The sequence below is a fragment of the Hyla sarda genome, chromosome 4, assembly GCF_029499605.1.
Source record: "Hyla sarda isolate aHylSar1 chromosome 4, aHylSar1.hap1, whole genome shotgun sequence".
Lineage (NCBI taxonomy): Eukaryota > Metazoa > Chordata > Amphibia > Anura > Hylidae > Hyla > Hyla sarda.
Genome location: NC_079192.1, coordinates 303,137,793 through 303,158,321, shown reverse-complemented (window position 1 = coordinate 303,158,321; position 20,529 = coordinate 303,137,793).

The following is a 20,529-nucleotide window of genomic DNA, read 5'->3' as shown; positions in this document are numbered from 1 at the left end:
GACAACCATTGTATGTTCAAACCATTGTATGTTGAGACCATAACTCTATGGAAACCTGGTAATTGATCCTGAAGTCCCCAAAATGTCATCCAAAAATAGGAAAAAAGTGAGGAGTAAAGAAATATAAGTAGATAACTAATACAAATATAGCAAATCCTTAAATACAAAAGTAAGAAACAGCTACTGAAATCTGTAAATCACTGTCGATATAGACGAGAGGAACTTTTGGGTCCTGTATCCTGTACAGTAGACACAATGGGGGAGATTTATCAAAGTTGTCTTTTTCCCGCATCAATATAGACCAACCTACAGAGGGTTAGGCCGGTCTATTGTGCGCTTAATTTATCAAAAGTCGCACGACTCTTGATAAATTCTGCACACAGACTTCAGGATCCATGGTTTAGACTGTATTTAAACCTGCTCCAGCATGCTATGACATTTCAGCGTACTTTTGGCCAATCGCTATTGATAAGTTCAGCACCAATGCATTTTTCCTTATAAAATAGAGTAGAATGCACTAAAATAGACTAGAATGCATCATGTTCTAAAAATCCTCTAAAGCAAAAGTCACACATATTTAGACTGCGACTTTCTGTGATACAAATTCAGATGGGAAAAAACTGTCCAAATCCTTTGATAAATCTCCCCCAGTGTCCCCAAAAATTCTGATAGATCCGCCCTCACCTGGTGTCTAAAGGAGCAGTTAACCTTGGCCCAGGTGAAGAGTAGTACAGAGCATGTAGTACCTCCCTGTACTGTAGAGAGGCGCTACCAGACAGCTAGTCAATGCCTGCACCTACCAATGGATAGGTGACAACTTTATATATTGGGAAAAACCCTTTAAATACCATAAAACAGTTCATATATGGAATTGATCTACACAAAAGATTTGGGACATAACACATGCTCATCTTGTACTGACGTGCAGCCTATAATATAACTCTGAGCTAAAATCTAACCCCATTTTAGAAGTATCTACCAAAATGTATCTGGAGATTTATATACTGATAAGTGATATACTGATGTACTGATGAGTGATCCATTATATTAGGCACTGTATAGTTTTCTATACATACTTAGTATTATAGGAGTATCTCATAACAATAAGCTTAAGTTTTTAAATTGCTACCTTAAGTAATTTTTCAAGACAATCCTTTGGGATGAGAGGACCCATTGATGAAACTGAAAAAAATATGAAAAGATAAAATAAATATTAAAAGATTAACCAAAAATGCAAAGTGTTACATTTTGGCCCCATTTACTAAAAGTGGAGTGTATTTTTCTTTGTGTGTGTGTGTGTGTGTGTGGGGGGGGGGGGGGGGGTTAGGGGTTCTTGACATTTTCAAGGTATTTACTAATGTTGCGCTTTTCCCTAAATTTTGCTTTTTTTTGTACCTGCTCTGAGCTGTCACATTTTCCAGAGCTCAAATTACCGTATGTGTAAACATTAGTAAATTTGTAGGGTTTTTAGTTAGAAAATCTCTGGGACATGCTCCTTTTCCTGAGACATCCCCCTTCCCCCAGATGCCATGCCCATTTTTTTAGTTTTCTGAGTAAAGTGGAAAGTTAGTAGGGTTTTTGTATTTTTTATTTGTTGCAAATTCTGGCACACGACACATGCGACACAAAAACTCTACAAAATCTACACAGAAAAGCCTTAGTAAATGAGGACTATTGACTGGAAAAAAAAAACCACAATCTTACCAGTGTCTGTAATAATGTTTGCAGGCCTGAATGCTAAAATCCCAAGATACATATTGCTGAGGCTACTTATAAATTTGTATCTAAAATGCATCTGGTTGAACCTATTACGTTGCATGTTTGGAAAAATTCATTCCTGTAGTTGCTATAAATCTGGACCTTTAAAACATTCTTTAGTTTCCTATTTTGTTGTTGTTCTGTTTTTGTGGTTGTTGTTTTAGTTTTTAGTTCAGCTTCTCAGAAACAAATTAAAAACTAGTCGATTATCTATTGGGTATTGCCTTTCAGTGTTATGTAAGTGGTAAATAAAAAGTTATCCAGGGTTCTGAAAATGATGCCACTTTCTTCCAGAAACAGCGCCACTCTTGTCCTCCATTTGTGTGTGGTATTGCAGCTTATTTACAGTATAGTGTTTTTATAATCCTGGATAACCCCTTTAGGATTATCCATAACCCTTTAGTGGTTTCATAATCTTGGATAATTCCTTTAGGGTACGTTCATACATGCATATTTTCTGCCACAGATCTGCTGCAGATTTGCTTGTACAGATTCTGCTGCCCATTGACTTCTATACATTTATATTTCATATCTACCAAGACCAACGTTTCTAAAGGTTAACCCTTATTTTAAGTTAATTCTAGAGAGAAAGGCACACTTTACTGTTCAGATTAGCACTGTTAGTTTTTAATTTAGCAGGGAGAAATAATTAAAAACGCTCTACTCCTGCTTTAGACTAAGAAATGCCTAAAAAATGCAACAAAACTGCATATTGTTTTTCTGGTAGGGACTACTTACCTGGTTTACCTTTACCAAAGGAAGCACAGCCTGGACCTGTTCAACAGATATAAACAAAATAATAATAAATCACATACTATCAAGACAAGTTTATTTTCATTGTTTACATATCTGAACGTATCAACAATATTATATTATACTGTTAAACATTTAAGGGCTTGTTCATATTGCCGTCATGGTCCGGTATATGGAGCTCCATCAGCCAGTCCGTAGAAGCAACTGGAGTTTAGCAGAGAAAAAATTGTGCATGTGCTATTTCATTTCTCTGCTAAACTCTTGTAAAATACCGGATCCCAAATGGATCTTATGTAAGTCAATGCGATCTGTCAGGAGTCAGTGGTGTCACTTATGCTCCAACCCAGTTTTTGTCTGTTTGCCACAAAAAAAGAGCTGTAAGGACCCAAAACAGGATGGAGCACAACAGCAATGTGAATTTAGCCTAAAAGAAATGCACCCATCAGTTTGTAAAGTTTAGATAATTTTCCACTAAACATGGCTCACACTGGTTTTCCTACAATACCTTTTAGAGTTAATGAAAATAACTTACCAAAGTAGCAGCTTAGAGCTACAAATAGAAAGGCGATTGTGACCTTCATTATGGCAGTTGATCAGTTTGGGTTATTCAGAAGGAATGTCCAAAGATTTCTTGAAACTGTTTTGAACAACCTCTAAGACTTACTGTATTTATTCTTTACACTGAGGCCTTTGTCTCCACCCACTGACGTTAAACGTGACCTTATCACTGAGGGTGATGAAATGTTCCCATCTGTCACAAATTTGAAATTTTGGTGTCTTTTTTCATGCATAGGTTTTGATTGTTTATCAATGTACTTAAAGTCCAAATATTTAGCTATCACAGTTACCTGTTCTATAGTCGCATCATAACAGGTAATCGGGGTTGCACTTTCAAAACTCGCAAAGGATTATCACTTAAAAGCTTATTCACACTAAGCTATGCCTTTAATACTATAAATATTTGTATATCTACTTAACTCATTCCAGACCAAGTCATATTGGGCTTCAGGACCACACAACACTTTTTTCATCTTTGCATTCGAAACAAATCATTTTTTCACCAATGCAGCAAAATAGGGCCTTGTTTTTTGTAAGTTGTAGTTTCTCTCTGTACCATTTTAAGATACTATATGTATATATTCATGGTTTATTTTTATTAATTTTGGGAAGCTATAAAAATAGCAAGAAAAAAATGAAACAATTGGTCATGGTTTTTCTCTTGTTTATTGCAGAGTTGCAGAAGTGTACATTTATAGTACATGTTGCTATAGTTATACTAAATATGTATGGGTCGTATAACTGTTGTGGGAGATTAGCTCTATAGAACCAGTCAAACAGCAACACACAAGCAGTCACAAACTTAATTTTTAAATTTTTTTTTATTAACAGTTTTTTGGTAACTTTTTTAAAACAATTTAGAATTGTTTACAAAGGAAAGAAAACTACCATTGGTTGCAGAATAAGGTAAAACAAAGTGGGGGGCATTTATCATTGTAGGTGTAAGTGAAGCATTTTTCAACACCTTTTTTTTTTGTGTGCTGGTAAAGTGTTGGAGCACCAAATTTATTAAATGGTCACAGAGCATTTGATACATTTTGTGCAGGTAAATATTTTCTGAAATTTCTCTCTTCACATACACCAAAAAGCTAAACAAAGTCATGGCTGGTGTAGTATCAGAGACTTTTTAGTGGCTTTGCACCTTTTTTGCGCCATTTCACAAAAAGGCGCAGTTCGTAAATCCCTTCAATATCATGTGTCTTTTTTCTGCATCTTTTTTCTGCTTTTTCTAGACACAAAATACAGTCTAAAGACAATGATAAATGTTGTACAAAGAGCGTATAATAAGACCATAGTGAAATTGTGGTACAGGACATTTACAGAAATAGTAGCATGAATCATTATAGAGATTCACATCAATTCAACATAAATCCGAGGAATTGTCCATTATAAAACAGATGAGTTGAAAAGTTTTGGGACAGATCTATAATATGGAATGATTTTAGGGAAAATCATGAAGTGCAAGATTAGCAAGTGTAAATAAACAGAGAGAAATGATAATAGTCCAAACACTTAATTCAAACACTAGAAGAATCATCATCTCACTCCATCAAAATTGTTAGATAATATCTATCTGGATAATCATGTAATGGCTAATACTTTCGCTGGATAGAGAGGTTCCAAGAAGTAATTTTTAAATGGGGTTTTATTTTTAATTTTTCCAGTAACAAAACAAATACAACCTTTACAAAAATAACTCCTGTTTGTCCTGCACTAACTTTACAGATTTCATCCCTGTCTATACAGGTGGTTTACTACCAGCCACCCAACACAGCAGAAAACAAAATGTGTTACTTACACAGGTTACAATGTCTTCTTTGTGCCCCATGTAACAAATTATTGCTTCTCTTCCTTTTGGTCCCTGCTATAGATGAGCGAATTTTTGGAAAATTTGTTTTGGCAAATTCGCCGAATTTTCAAAAAAAATAAAAAAATTGTTTCGCTCTGAATTTATTTGCGGTGAATTGCTATAAAAAATTGATATTTCTGGGCTACAGAGTGCCTCAATAGCGGTGTAGAACACTTTGGCTTGTCATAACACACATTGGGAGTGTGAAATAATACTGTTATTCAGTATGACATGCAGATTGTTTTGGAAATGTCCTTCATGCCATGAGAATGTAGTGACAAGAATTACCATCCATTCTGGACTTCTTATCTGGCTTTTTTGTATTGAAATTATTTATTTTAATTCTATTAAATTTTGGGGAGAACATATGGTGGCTGAATGAGACAGCATGGAGCTGGCATCAGCATGAGGAGAACATATGGTGGCTGAATGAGACAGCCTGGAGCTGGCATCAGCATGAGGAGAACATATGGTTGCAAAGTGAGACAGCCTGGAGCAAGCATCAGCATGAGGAGAACATATGGTGGCAGAACGAGACAGCCTTTTGGTGGCATCAGCTTGAGGAGAACATATGGTCGCCGAATGATACAGCCTGGAGCTGGCATCAGCATTAGGAGAACATATGGATGCTAAATGAGACAGCCTGGAGGTGGCATCAGCAGCATCACGAGTCCTGAAAGTTACTGGTGACAGAGTGGGGCAGTGGGTGTCAGTACCACATGACGAAGGTGGGGGAAAGAAGGAGAAGTTGGTATCAGATGTGTGGCATCAGGTGGGTGGCAGGATCAGAAAAGGAGCTGAGGCAGGTAGGCAGAATAAAACCGTCTTTTTTGTAAAAGTGTTAGTGTGCACAAGTAAGTATTGAGGATATGCATTACGTAAAACTTAACTTTTAATAATATTCTTAGGATAAAATATCTGTACCCAATTTTTTTTTTTATTTAACAAAAGGAAAGGTGTGCAAAAAACAAACATGTGTCACCTACACTACAAAGTATTGATGTGATGCAAAGACCTCTAAAAGGTGGAAGGGAACAATGTATAGTCCATTGTAAACGGTGGGGGTATAACCTTCCCCTGTAAGGCCCTACTCTCGTACTATTAATTCCCTTCTTGGGAAGTGTTACTCGCCCTAAATAGGGTGGCCCCACACAGGAACCTCTCCTTATTTCAAACAAAAAATCCTGGGAAATGGAAGTGTTTGTAGGGGGAAATAGGGAGAGGTTCCTGTGTGTGGGGCCCGTTTTTTGGTTGAGTAACACTTGTCAAGAAGGGAATTAATAGTGCTAGATTAGGGTCTTACAGGGGAAGTTGTTACCCCCACCGGTTACAATGGACCATACGTTGTTCCCTTCCACCTTTTAGAGGTCTTTGCATCTAAAACAAATCATGAGCCCATCATTACCATTTCCTTTTCTACAAGAACTCAGCATTCCTGAAAACAGAAATCTACAGTATTTTTCATTGTTCACATGGCGTTGTATAAAAACGGTTAGCAGCTAGCAATGCCAATTAGTCTATTGATGAATAAAATGCCTATGTTGTATTGTGTATATCAAAGTATTTATGAAGTATATATCAAGTATATCCAATTTGGTGATTGCAAACCATTTACACTTGTTTTGAGGACACAAGAATCTTTGTGGTTGTACACCAGGAGCGCCTTCTTTTGTTTTTATTTTTTCTTTCTTATCATGATAAGAACATGGCATATGAAACCTTCATACAAAACTTAGTAATTTCAGAATATTCCCTGCACTTTTAGAGCTGACAGACATTAAAGGGGGCAGTTTTGTTTAGATGTTCCCCACAAATCATAACTCATAAATGAATGTTTCAGAGAATGAAAGTGTTGGGCCTTTAAAAAACAATAAAGAAGAAATTATAGGAATCAGTAAAAAGCAAGTATATTAAACACATTCTTCTCTGCATTCACCGAGGAAAATCAAATGTCAGGTGAAATACAGTGAGATAAGGTAAACTCCCCAGTAAAGGTCACCTGTCTAACCCAGGAATAAGTACAGTGCCGCCTACAAAAAAATTTAAATAGACAAATCACCAGGTCCAGATAGCATTCACCCCCGTGTTCTAAAGGAATTAAGTAATGTAATAGACAGACCCCTATTTTAATATTCAAGGACTCTATAGTAACAGGGATTGTTCCCCAGGACTGGCGCATGGCAAATGTGGTGCCAGTATTTAAAAAAGGGGTCAAATGGTTACCCCGGAATTATAGGCCTGTTAGTTTAATCTCCGTTGTATGTAAATTGTTTGAGGTTTTCTAAAGCAGTGTTTTTCAACCACTGTGCCGCGGCACACTAGTGTGCCGTGACATAGTGTAAGGTGTGCCGTGGGAAAAACACCCGCCGGGTGTTTTTGCCGTGGGACATCTCTGTGTCCCGAAAGTTGCTTTCGTGACAAAGAGATGCCTCTAAGTCACTGCGGCCCCGCGTTTACTTTAAAAACGCGGGGACCACCGGGAGGTAGCGCATGCAGGGACGTCACTGACGTCCCATGCGTGCGCCCATATCAACAATCTCGGAGGACCGGAGCAGCAAGGAGGACGCGCGCTGTCAACTTGGTAAGTGTTACCAGCGGCGCGTCTCCTTCGGTGTTCCGGGAGAAGGCACTATGGGGGGGGGGGGCTCACCGCAATACAATATATGGACGTGGGTGCAACTCAGTGCAATGCATCATATCACCAAAAAACAGCTGCCACTGGAAACAAGATGCACTCCACTAATTTTACAACAATATCTTTATTAGTACAAAAACACGGATCAAGTTGACAGACATATTAAAACCATTTAAAAGGCTCCTGAAGAGCCACAACACAGCCTCAGAGCAGGGCCATGACCCCCTGCTCCGGGTAAATGACCCCGTCCTACTGAAGATATTATATGATAGATAGTGTCCACCCAATGTGGCTACTTAAGACAAATAAGGGCACAGTAAAACCACAATAATGTAGCATAAGGAATGTTTCTAACTAGAATACAATGGTGACCTATAATGCTGCCCTATTGCCAATATACAATACCACACGTCAATGTACTCCACATGGGCCAACGACACAGATGCTACGACAGAGGACGGGGTCACTATACCCCACGCTTTCCGTCGCAAAGCGACTTCCTCAGGGGTGTTGTAGTCACTGTGTGTAGAACCTACTTATATACTGATGCGGTGGATGAAAATTGATGAAAATACCTGGCAGGTGCGTCCCATGTGGTTAGGTTAGGCATGGCGTAGAGGTGGGGAGATCCGTGCCACAGCACAACTCCCACTTCCTGTGTAATCTCTCAATCAGCCCGTATAGTTCCGGGAGCCGGACGCCTAATCACATGACCTAGGTCACGTGACACGCCTCTTACAACGCGCGCCACGTGACCCATCTGCGCCAGGAAACATGGTTTCTATAAAGTGGTGCGCATGCGCTCTCCCCGTCACCATCAGGTGACAGGGCATCATACTTCATCCGTAATAAGGATGAGCATGGGAGCGCATGCGCAGCTTATCTGCGGTAACCCCTGGCAACCAACGTTAGTGCACCAAACTACCGAAAAAAAGAAGAAGTGTACAATAAGAAGTATTATACCTGTTTTATATTTTTTGATATTTGATTTTTGTAGAGTTTTTTTTTTTTTTTTGGTTAATTTCTTATACTTTTAAAGATAAATTCTAAAAATAACATTTTGATTTTTGTTTATATTTATTTCTTATACTTTAGAAAATAAATTCATTTATTATTTTTATTATTATTATTGTATTATTTCTATTTTTTTATTTATTTTTTTATTATTATTTTTATTATTATTTATATACATGACACCGATGTCTCCATATAATAAATTTTACTAATAGTTATTATGATTTAAATTATTAATATTATTATTAACAAAACAAATCAAATTAGTTACAATCTTGAATAAGGTTAGTGTGCAAGTGACACTCTGTGACCTAATAAACTGTGAGTAATTCAGGTGAAAAACCAGAACAAGTCAGATCAAAGATGGTGACATTGGTGCCAGGCTGGTCCCCACAGATAGAAAGACAATAGGGCGCAAATCCTAAAACGCATCTGCTCTACATCCACCGCATCCTCCTCAAAAAACTTAACCACATGAATATGCATCATATAATAAATCCTTTATGTATATCATGATATACCAAGATAGGTAATAACAATAACACACTTGTGAATATATATAGGCATACCGTTAAGACCAGTCCATAATGTTAGGATATATAGACCACGTCTATTTACTTTTTTATATATCTCTGGTTTGCATGAGCCCATGCATTTCAAAGTCCTTTTAGAGCCAGAGTCCACATATGGATAGTATTATTTGGTATGTTTTTGGAAAATAAATGATAAACAGTGGCATACAAGCGAATTCCATGAAATGCTGGCTCCATTCTCATCCATGATGGCGTGAATAATGATGTGTTTCCTGAACACTATGCAATAAATAAGGCCCAAAGTCCACCATTTCTTCCATGCATCCCAAAATAAGGTTGGCCAAAACAATTGATCCAATAAGTTCTCCAAGACTTGACAGCAGATCCGATCAAGGCATATATGATTCATCCAAAATAGTAGACATTTCCTCTTTTTTCTCTCTCTTCAGACCTCTGGGTTGGACATATCCTTACAGCCGTATAACATCATTCACCACCCTGTACTGTTGGATATCTGTAGGAGTATACACATAATATCATTAGTCCCCTTTAGAAAACAATGTGTGAAAAAATTGAATGTGGGGTACCCGAACCAGAGATGTACGTAGATGGTGTCAAGAAAAGAGCTTAGAATAATGCCCCTTGCCCAAAATCATTTAACTGTAAAGTGTCTTGATGAGTAGACTGTCCACTGTATGAGGACAGCATGGGGACAAACTTCCACCACAATATTGTGTGCATACCCCCAAAAACCAAACAAAAACTTATGTGTAGTGATAATGATGTGATACGTCTACGTGACTATATGTATCAGTATGTGTGAATAACCAATATATGTGAATATGTGTTAAAATGATCTATGTGTAGGTGAATATCTGTAAGTGTGATATGTGAATTCTAGGCTGTAACCAAGCCTAGAGTGAGCTAGTTGCCCTCCCCCCAACCGAGGAGCCACACCAGGGGATCCGAGTGTGGCACCCCTCCTTCGGTGTTCCGAGCACCGCTCCTCCGGTCCCGGGACCTACTGCTATAGCCGGACCGGAGGAGCGTTGCTCGGAACACTGAAGTGGGGCAGTAGACATTCATACAGCCTTCAGTAATACACTGTATGGCTGAAAGCTGTATGTCTGTGGGGGAACTATACTGCACCTAATATGGGTGGACTATACTGGACCTAATGTGGGGGGGACTATACTGGGACTCATGTGGGGGAACTATACTGGACCTAATGTGGGGGACTATACTGGACCTAATGTGGGGGGACTATACTGGACCTTATGTGGGGGGACTATACTGGGCCTAATGTGGGGGAACTATACTGCGCCTAATGTGGGGGAACTATACTAGACCTAATGTGGGGAACTATACTGCACCTAATGTGGGGGAACTATACTGGACCTAATGTGGGGGGACTATACTGGGCCTAATGTGGGGGAACCATACTGGGCCTAATGTGGGGGAACTATACTGGGCCTAATGTTGGTTAACTATACTGGACCTAATGTGGGGGACCATACTGGACCTAATGTGCGGGAACTAGCCAAGGCAAATAAAATCATGGGGTGCATCAATAGGGGTATAGATGCGCACAACAAGGAAATAATTCTACCACTGTACAAATGACTAGTCAGACCACACATAGAACACTGTGTACAGTGCTGGGCACCAGTGTACAAGAAAGATACAGTGGAGCTGGAGAGGGTTCAAAGACAGGCAACCCGAGTAATACGGGGTATGGGAGGACTACAGTACCCAGAAAGATTATCATAATTAGGGTTATTTAGTTTCGAAAAAAGAAGGCTTAGCGGAGACCAAATAACTATGTATAAATATATCAGGGGACCTTACAGAGGTCTCTCCCATGAACTATTTGTACCCAGGACTGTATCTATAACAAGGGGGCATCCTCTACCTTTAGAGGAAAGAAGGTTTCTACACCAGCACAGACAAGTATTCTTTACTGTAAGAGCAGTGAGACTGTGGAATTCTCTTCCTGAGGAGGCGGTCATGGTTAACTCGGAAAAATAATTTAAAAGAGGTCTGGATGCATTTTTGGAGAATAACAACATTACAGGTTATGGATTCTAGATCCATAGGGACAGAAGGTTGATCCAGGGATCTATTCTGATTGCCATAGTCGGGAGAGTCGGGAAGGAATTTTTAGTATGAGGATTTTTTTTTGCCTTCCTCTGGATCAACTCAGTAGGGACTCATTAGGGTTATGGGTCTTGATGGACTCTGGTCTTTTTTAAACCTTATGAACTATGTTACTATGTCAATATGTTACCTATATGAGCCACTGATTCCTAGGAATCCAAATTGACCACACAGTCCTCACTGAAATGGACTTTACATTTTTTTTTTACTCAATTTGATAGCGGCCTGATGCTTTCTTGTGCACACGGCAGAATTTCCGTGGCAGATGTTTCTGCAGAGGAAATCCCAATTCCGGAATCCACAGTAAGCATAGACATGTCTATTCTTTCTGCGGAGTCCACACAGAAATGCATTGCCGTCTATGAGACAGGGCACTTACCAGTACTCATAGCGCTGGCATGTTCTGCCAGCGCTCCGCTGGTGGTGGAGTGTCCGCACAAAAAATTTTCCACTGTCTGAACATAGCCTCAGCCACCCTTATGCAAATAACTAATTTTGGCCACAAATTTGCATGGAGCTCTACCAGTCCAGATCCCCGTCATATTTAAAGGCAACAGTTTAGGGCCACATATGGGGTATTTCTGTAGTCGGAAGAAATTGTGTTACAAATTTTTTTCCCCTTTTACCACTTCTAAAAGTAAATAAATTAGGGCTACACCAGCATGTTCGTTAAAAAAAATCATTTTTTACCCTTACATGCTGGGTTTTTCCTTTATTTTTCATTTATACAAGAGGTAAAAGGAGAAAATGCCCCCCAAAATAAGTAACTTATTAATTTTTCCTAAGAATGGAAATACCCCATATGTGAGCATAAAGTGCCCTGCGGGCGGACAACAGGGCTCAGGGGTGAGAGAGCACCATGTACATTTGAGGTCTAAATTGGGGATTTGCACAGGAGTGGCTGATCATACCAGCGATTTTGACATAAGCGCTAAAAACAAAAAATCCTCATGTGACCCATTTTGGAAAGAACACTCCTCAAGGAATGTAACAGGGGGGCGTAGTGAGTATTTAAACCCTACTGGTGCCTGAAAGATTTTTTGAACAGTGGTCCGAGAAAATAAAAAATTAAATCTTTCATTTGCAAGACCACTAGGGTTTAAATGCTCACTGCACCCCTTGTTACATTCTTTGAGGGGTGCAGTTTCCAAAATGGGGTCAAATGTTGTTTTTTTTTTTGCTGTTCTGACACCATGGGGGGCTTTGTAAACGCACATGGCCCCCGACTTCAATTCCAGCCAAATTCTCTCTTCAAAAGCCCACTGGCGCTCCTTCTCTTGTGAGCCCTGTTGTGTGCCTGCAGAGCACTTTACATCCACATATGGGTTTTTTCCATACTCAAAAGAAATGGGGTTACACATTTTGGGGGGCTTTTCTCCTAATTCCTCTTGTGAAAATGAAAAAATTTTGGGTAACACCAGCATTCTAGTGAAAAAAATCTAATTTTTCATTTTCATGTCCAACTTTGACAAAAATTTGTCAAACACCTGTGGGGTGTTAAGGCCCACTATACCCCTTGTTACATTCATTTAATGGGTGTAGTTTCCCAAATAGTGTGCCATGTGGGGGGGGTTGCTGTTCTGGTACGATGGGAGCTTCCTAAATGCGATATGCGCCCCAAAAACCATTACAGCTAAATTCTCTCTCCAAAATCCTAAAGTTGCTTCAAGTACTAATACTAGTCATACAAATGAAATAATACAGCAAGCGAAATAATACAAGTAAGATAATACACAAAATATAATTCAGGAGTCAGACACTTTATGATGAATACTTAGATTTATTAAGATCACAATCACTCATTTATATGGCTTTCTGAATCACAAGATTAGTCTTCTTGGTTCCCCTTACACTGTTAAGATTTAATCTGGCATCTATAAAGAAAAAATACAGAGAATGTTAATTGATGAAAATCCAATAATCTCACAGCAACTATATGGGGGTGGGTTTACCAAAACCTGTCTAGAGGAAAAGTTGCTCATAGCAACTAACCTTTCATTTTGCAGAGGCCTTGTTAAAAATGAAAGAAGCAATCTGATTGGTTGCTATGGGCAACTGGAGGTTTTGATAAATCTCCCCCTGTATGTTTTCAAACAACAATAACTACTTTTACTGGTAATAATACCAGTAGAAAACTAATAAAATAATAATTTCTCATTAACAGTAGTTTACAGCTGTTGCTCTATATATTACTTGTTAGATGCTTTTTTTTTATCTTCAGTATTCTCAAGTACTACTAGAGAAGAACCAATTGCCAACATTTGGGGATACATTCAATTTATTATTTTGACCATGTCTATTCTAAGGGTGGGGTGGGTCAATGCAATTATGACTATACCTATGACAATGTATATACACACACACACACACACACACACACACACATATATATATATATATATATATATATATATATATTTTATATGGATATAGAAAAAAAATTATTGTATTGCCACATTCCAGCCAGACTTTTTTGATTTATATGAAGGCTTGTTTTTTGCAGGTTGCCACATCATAAATATATATTATGCCTGAAAACAGATGTGCAGACATGATAAATTCCCCTTATTGTCTTCTCTCAATACATATACAAGGTAATATATGATTATAAAACATTCCTTAGAACTTACATTTCAGATTTTCTTTATCCCAGAAGTGATAGTGGTCCTTTTGATAATACACCAGTTGCCACATTCAAATCCAAGCCAGCCTATAAAACAATAACATATTATAAATAATTAGAGAAACGCAATGAGAAATTATTTATTATTAGTCCTAACATCAGTGGTTTTATACAATAATTTAATATGTCATTCAAATTCCAACAAAGTTTTTGTTCAGAGTTTGCTAAAATTCTAATCTCTTTTATCCGTCATTTATCAGATTTTTATTTTTATTATATCCATCCATTTTATAAAGTTAAATGTGGTGTCATCAGTTCTGGTGGTTTATTTTGTATTAGTTTTTAATATTTTGTTGTGAGTATTCAGTTCAGTTACTTTACTTATTTTTTTCTATTTGCCTCTTTTAAACAACTTTCGCTATGAACTGAATGAGTCTCAGGTTTTCTCATATCTACTAAGTCTAAATGCTGGAGCTTTCATTCCAATTCTAGACAAATACAGTGTAACTTAGCAGTGGATGTGAAGTCACCTGCTAAATAACATATTCTCAGAAGGCTACAAAAAATATTCTATCACATATTCTAAGAAAGACCCTGATAATTATGAATCTGATTAGAAGCCATTTTGTTAATATATAGATGCAAATCAGAATAGCTGCAGCGTAGGTTACTAAAATAAAATCACAAGAAGGTCATATCCACAGAGTAAACATGTCAGATTTGTTTTTAATTCAGTTAAAACAATCATTTTTATGTTTCAAAAAACAGCAACCACCAAGAATGGGAAGATTTTCTTTTAATAATGTCAAAATAAAATCTCCCATCACAGTTACTTCTGTGGCATAAATAAAATGCAAATTTTTCAGATAGTTTTGCAATTTTTCTGAAGACAGATAAGGGAATGTCTTACCAGAGTTTTGCTCAAGCTTTTAAGTGTCTCTCCCTATAAAATATATATAAATAGACAATAAAAACTTACATTATTTAATGATTGCAAATAAAATTGTATATAAGGTCATTTTATTTTATACTCTAAAGCTATTTATATAATTGATGATAACTTACCAGCAAATCGCATAAAACATTCAGCACAAGATCACTTACTCCAAGTTCCTCCTAGAAGCCAATGACATTTTCTTTTAATTTTAGCGCATTAATGAGGCATTTACATTTTATGATGACTGAATTATCTATAAGCTGCTTTTATTCTGATAACAGAAGTAGAGAAATGGCTATTTTTGGCTGTTTATCAATCAATTTTATGTTCATCCATTGCAATTTGCATATCCTCTAAGTTTTTTAGCGATTCTTGCACCAAACACAGTCTTAGAAGATTCCATCTATCTATATGCACCCCCCAAAAAAAGTTAAGTAAACGTTGTTATAAAGTTGAGGTATGTACCTCAATAGGAGCCCTATTACAGCTCCATATAAGACTACAGAAAACACAGTATATTAGCCTTAATTTTGGTCATTATTTGTGCTTAAACCAGGAATGTAACCGACATAGAGTAAGACTATAACGGAATAATGTGCACCTTTATTCTGTGTTTTGGACCCACTCATGGTTGGTGCACATGGTTGGTGCACACTCAGTATTTTGATCAAACTGAAGGCTAAAATACTGAGTGTGCACCTAACCTAAAATAGAGCCATAAAATTCCATATACATAAGCCCTATGGTCATTACATAATACATATGGAGGAAACTATATAGTAGCGCATTACAGGTCTTTTAAATGGTCCTGCATATGTCTGATGCAAGCTCCAATCGTCTGGATAAGTGCTCATTCAGGAAGCCTTTAATGTTGCTCAATTATTGTGCATGCAGAACCACACAACTGACCAAAAAATACTAGATAGTTGATGTGGTTCTTTAATTGCACGGGGTAACAGGTGGCCAACTAGGGCCATATCAACAATATATTTGCATTTTTACTGCTTCTATTGAACTCACTAGTTAAAGAGACAGTAGTATGCACACACATATACCATTTTTTCCACACAAAAAAGCTGAAACTTAATTTTTTCATGAAAATGTTATGATTTTTTTTTAATGACTGACACAAACAAGATGATCAGCCAATGAAATAGCCAATGTTTATAGAAATAAATGTTACTATGAACGTTCATTTGTCTAATAACTGGCCTGTGTAATCACAGGACTCCATGTTCAATATCTTGCAGACTTCATACTGGTGGCTCTGGCACGTGCAGAGACTGAATGACAATTTAAACACTGCATGTATTATGTTGTCACATAAGGCACACTATAGCATAATGAAAAATCTGGTATATTTTATGAATAACTAATAAAATATTTTTATTATTTTATTAGATATGCACAATGGCCATGTGTTTGCTTCATGTTTATTATTTAAATAGCTTAACCAGGAAATCCTGCTATTAAAGAAAATCTTACCACTAATTTAAAAATTTCCAACCCAAGCTGTTCTGCTACTTTTCCAACTTCATCACCAACCTTCTCCTAGAAAAAAAAAAAGTTCTTGAGGACAATTGTGGAACATGAATGCATATTTGGAGCATAAACTCCAAAATGTAGTAAAAAAAGAAATAAAATACTATATATATATATATATATATATATAGAGAGAGAGAGAGAGAGAGACAGAGAGAGAGAGAGAGAGAGACAGAGAGAGAGAGAGAGAGAGAGAGAGAGAGAGCGAGCGAGCTATAGATATATTTAAACTAAAAAATTAAGATTTACTGTAACTTACAACTACTACTAACAATAATGATAATTATAATATTTATTTGAATATTGCTTGTAAGTTAAATACCAGGAATTGTGGAGTGGTCAGGATCTGGTCAACTGTACAACCAGCAGTGATCTGAAAAAGTGTAATAAAAAGCAGTTTCAAATTTTAATGTAATGTAGTTTATTGTGAAAAATCATTACTATTATGACTTAAAGAACAAAATCTTTCAAATAATTATCGAAAACATTACCAGAGCTTCGTGCAATTTTATGAGAAATTCCATGTACAGTTCCTGGTTTTGAGTTTTCTGCAAAAAAGAGAATGTTTTCTTAACAATAACACAATAATAATTATTATTTTTTTTATTACAAATATTGTATTTGTTTATATTTACAATATTACATCAAATTACATTACATCACATGCCATTATTATTAATTAATTTACCTTAAACATAAATTTATTTTAGTGCACCAAAAAAAAAGAATTGTATTAGTAGAATAGTAGAGATATAGATGATAATACTAACCTTTCCCGACATGTACAAGCAAAGTAGCTCTTGGAGTTCTTTAAGAGTTTCAGGGACATCAACCTATTAAAATAGTTATAGTTAATGTTAAATGGTAATATATTGAGCAACTTTTAACTATGAGGATATAGATATGACTCTACCACTCTGTACTCTGTACCATGGGGGAGATTTATTAAAACCTGTGCAGAGGAAATGAAGCCCAGTTGCCCATAGCAACCAATCAGATCGCTTCTTTCATTTCTGAAAAGGCCTCTGCAAAATGAAAGAAGCGATCTGATTGGTTGCAATGGGCAACTGGTCTACCTTTCCTCTGCACATGTTTTGATAAATCTACCCCCATATCTTTACTTCTTGATGCAGATACCGTTTTTTGTAACAATTACAGCCCAATACCTCTAGCTCCCAATTTATTTGCCCCCTCACACAAATCAACAGGCAGCTTTGACACAAAAATCTAAAAAAAAAAAACCTGAGGCAAATCTTCGGGCTTGCAATGGAAGATAAACTACTCTAAGGAAGACCTTAATACGTACTAACAAGCAGTTCTCAATTGTAAGTCTGCACTCACTTCTGATGAACAGTAAAACTCTTTTTCACAACACCAAAACAACTATTTAAAGGGCTTCTATCATTTAAAAACATTTTTTGACATGCTGCCCGGGCATGTGAAAAGTTTTGATCGCTCTCTTCTGAGACCTGCTGCAATTGTAGACCTGGGGAAGTTGGCTGCAGCATGCCACCCACTCCTTGGCTATCAATAAAATCCAACCTTATCACTTTATATGTTTACATAGCAAAAAGGTTAGGACTGCTGTCCAGCCAGGGAGTGGAGTGTGATGCCGCGCACTTCCCTGGCTTATATCTAGCGATCTAAGCAGGTCTAAGGAGTGAGACCCGGAGCGATCAAAACTTTTGGCATGGCTTTTTAAATCATAGTAACCCATTATCCTTTATTTTTCCATATCCCAGTGCCAACGATTACCAAGACTGATGCTTTATTTTCATCAGTAGTCTCATAAATATTGGTCCCATAAAATACAATATGAATTTATTCCAGGACAACCATTGTATGTTCAAACCATTGTATGTTGAGACCAAAACTCTATGGAAACTTGGTAATTGATCCTGAAGTCCCCAAAATGTCATCCAAAAATAGAAAAAAAATGAGGAGTAAAGAAAAATAAGAAGATAACTAATACAGATATAGCAAATCCTTAAATAAAAAAGTAAGAAACAGCTACTGAAATCTGTAAATCACTGACGATAAAGACGAGAGGAACTTTTGGGTCCTGTATCCTGTACAGTAGACACAATGGGGGAGATTTATCAAAGTTGTCTTTTTCCCGCATCAATATAGACCAACCTACAGAGGGTTAGGCCGGTCAATTGTGCGCTTAATTTAGCCAACTTTGCACGAATCTTGATGAATTCTGCGCACAGACTTCAGGATCTATGGTTTAGACTGTATTTAAACCTGCACCAGCATGCTCTGACATTTCAGCGTACTTTCGGCCAATCGCTATTGATAAGTTCAGCACCAATGCATTTTTCCTTCTAAAATAGAGTAGAATGCACTAAAATAGACTAGAATACATCGTGTTCTAAAAATCCTCTAAAGCAAAAGTCACACATATTTAGACTGCGACTTTCTGTGCGACAAATTACGATGGGAAAAAACAGTCCAAATCCTTTGATAAATCTCCCCCAGTGTCCCCAAAAATTCTGGTAGATCTGCCCTCACCTGGTGTCTAAAGGAGCAGTTAACCTTGGCCCAGGTGAAGAGTAGTACAGAGCATGTAGTACCTCCCTGTACTGTAGGGAGGCGCTACCAGACAGCTAGTCAGTGCCTGCACCTACCAATGGATAGGTGAAAACTTTATATATTGGGAAAAAACCCTTTAAATACCATAAAATAGTTCATATATGGAATTGATCTACACAAAAGATTTGGTACATAACACATGCTCATCTTGTACTGACGTGCAGCCTATAATATAACTCTGAACTAAAATCTTCCCCCATTTCAGAAGTATCTACCAAAATGTATCTGGAGATTTATATACTGTTAAGTTATATACTGATGTACAGATGAGTGATCCATTATATTAGGCACTGTATAGTTTTCTATACATACTTAGTATTATAGGAGTATCTCATAACAATAAGCTTAAGTTTTTAAATTGCTACCTTAAGTAATTTTTCAAGACAATCCTTTGGGATGAGAGGACCCTTTGATGAAACTGAAAAAAATATGAAAAGATAAAATAAATATTAAAAGATTAACTAAAAAAGCAAAGTGTTACATATTGGCCCCATTTACTAAAGGTGGAGTGTATTTTTCTTTGTATGTGTGTGTGTGTGTGTGGGGGGGGGGGGGGGGCAGGGGTTCCTGACATTTTCAAGGTATTTACTAATGTTGCGCTCTTCCCTACATTTTGCTTTTTTTATACCTGCTCTGAGCTGTCACATTTTCCAGAGCTCAAATTATATGTGAACATTAGTAAATTTGTAGGGTTTTTAGTTAGAAAATCTCTGGGACATCCTCCTTTTCCTGAGACATCCCCCTTCCCCCAGATGCCATGCCCATTTTTTTAGTTTGCTGAGTAAAGTGGAAAGTTAGTAGGGTTTTTTGTATTTTATTTTTTGTTGCAAATTCTGGCACACGACACATGCGACACAAAAACTCTACAAAAGCTACACAGAAAAGCCTTAGTAAATGAGGACTATTGACTTGAAAAAAAAACACAATCTTACCAGTGTCTGTAATAATGTTTGCAGGCCTGAATGCTAAAATCCCGAGATACATATTGCTGTGGCTACTTATAAATTTGTATCTAAAATGCATCTGGTTGAACCTATTACCTTGCATGTTGGGAAAAATTCATTCCTGTAGTTGCTATAAATCTGGACCTTTAAAACATTTATTATTTTCCTATTTTGTTGTTGTTCTGTTTTTGTGGTTGTTGTTTTAGTTTTTAGGTCAGCTTCTCAGAAACAAATTAAAAACTAGTCCATTATCTATTGGCTATTGCCTTTCAGTGTTATGTAAGTGGTAAATAAAAAGTTATCCAGGGTTCTGAAAATGATGCCACTTTCTTCCAGAAACAGCGCCACTCTTGTCCTCCATTTGTGTGTGGTATTGCAGCTTATTTACAGTATAGTGTTTTTATAATCCTGGATAACCCCTTTAGGATTATCCATAACCCTTTAGTGGTTTCATAATCTTGGATAATCCCTTTAGGGTACGTTCATACATGCATATTTTCTGCCACAGATCTGCTGCAGATTTGCTTGTACAGATTCTGCTGCCCATTGACTTCTATACATTTATATTTCATATCTACCAAGCCCAACATTTCTAAAGGTTAACCCTTATTTTAAGTTAATTCTAGAGAGA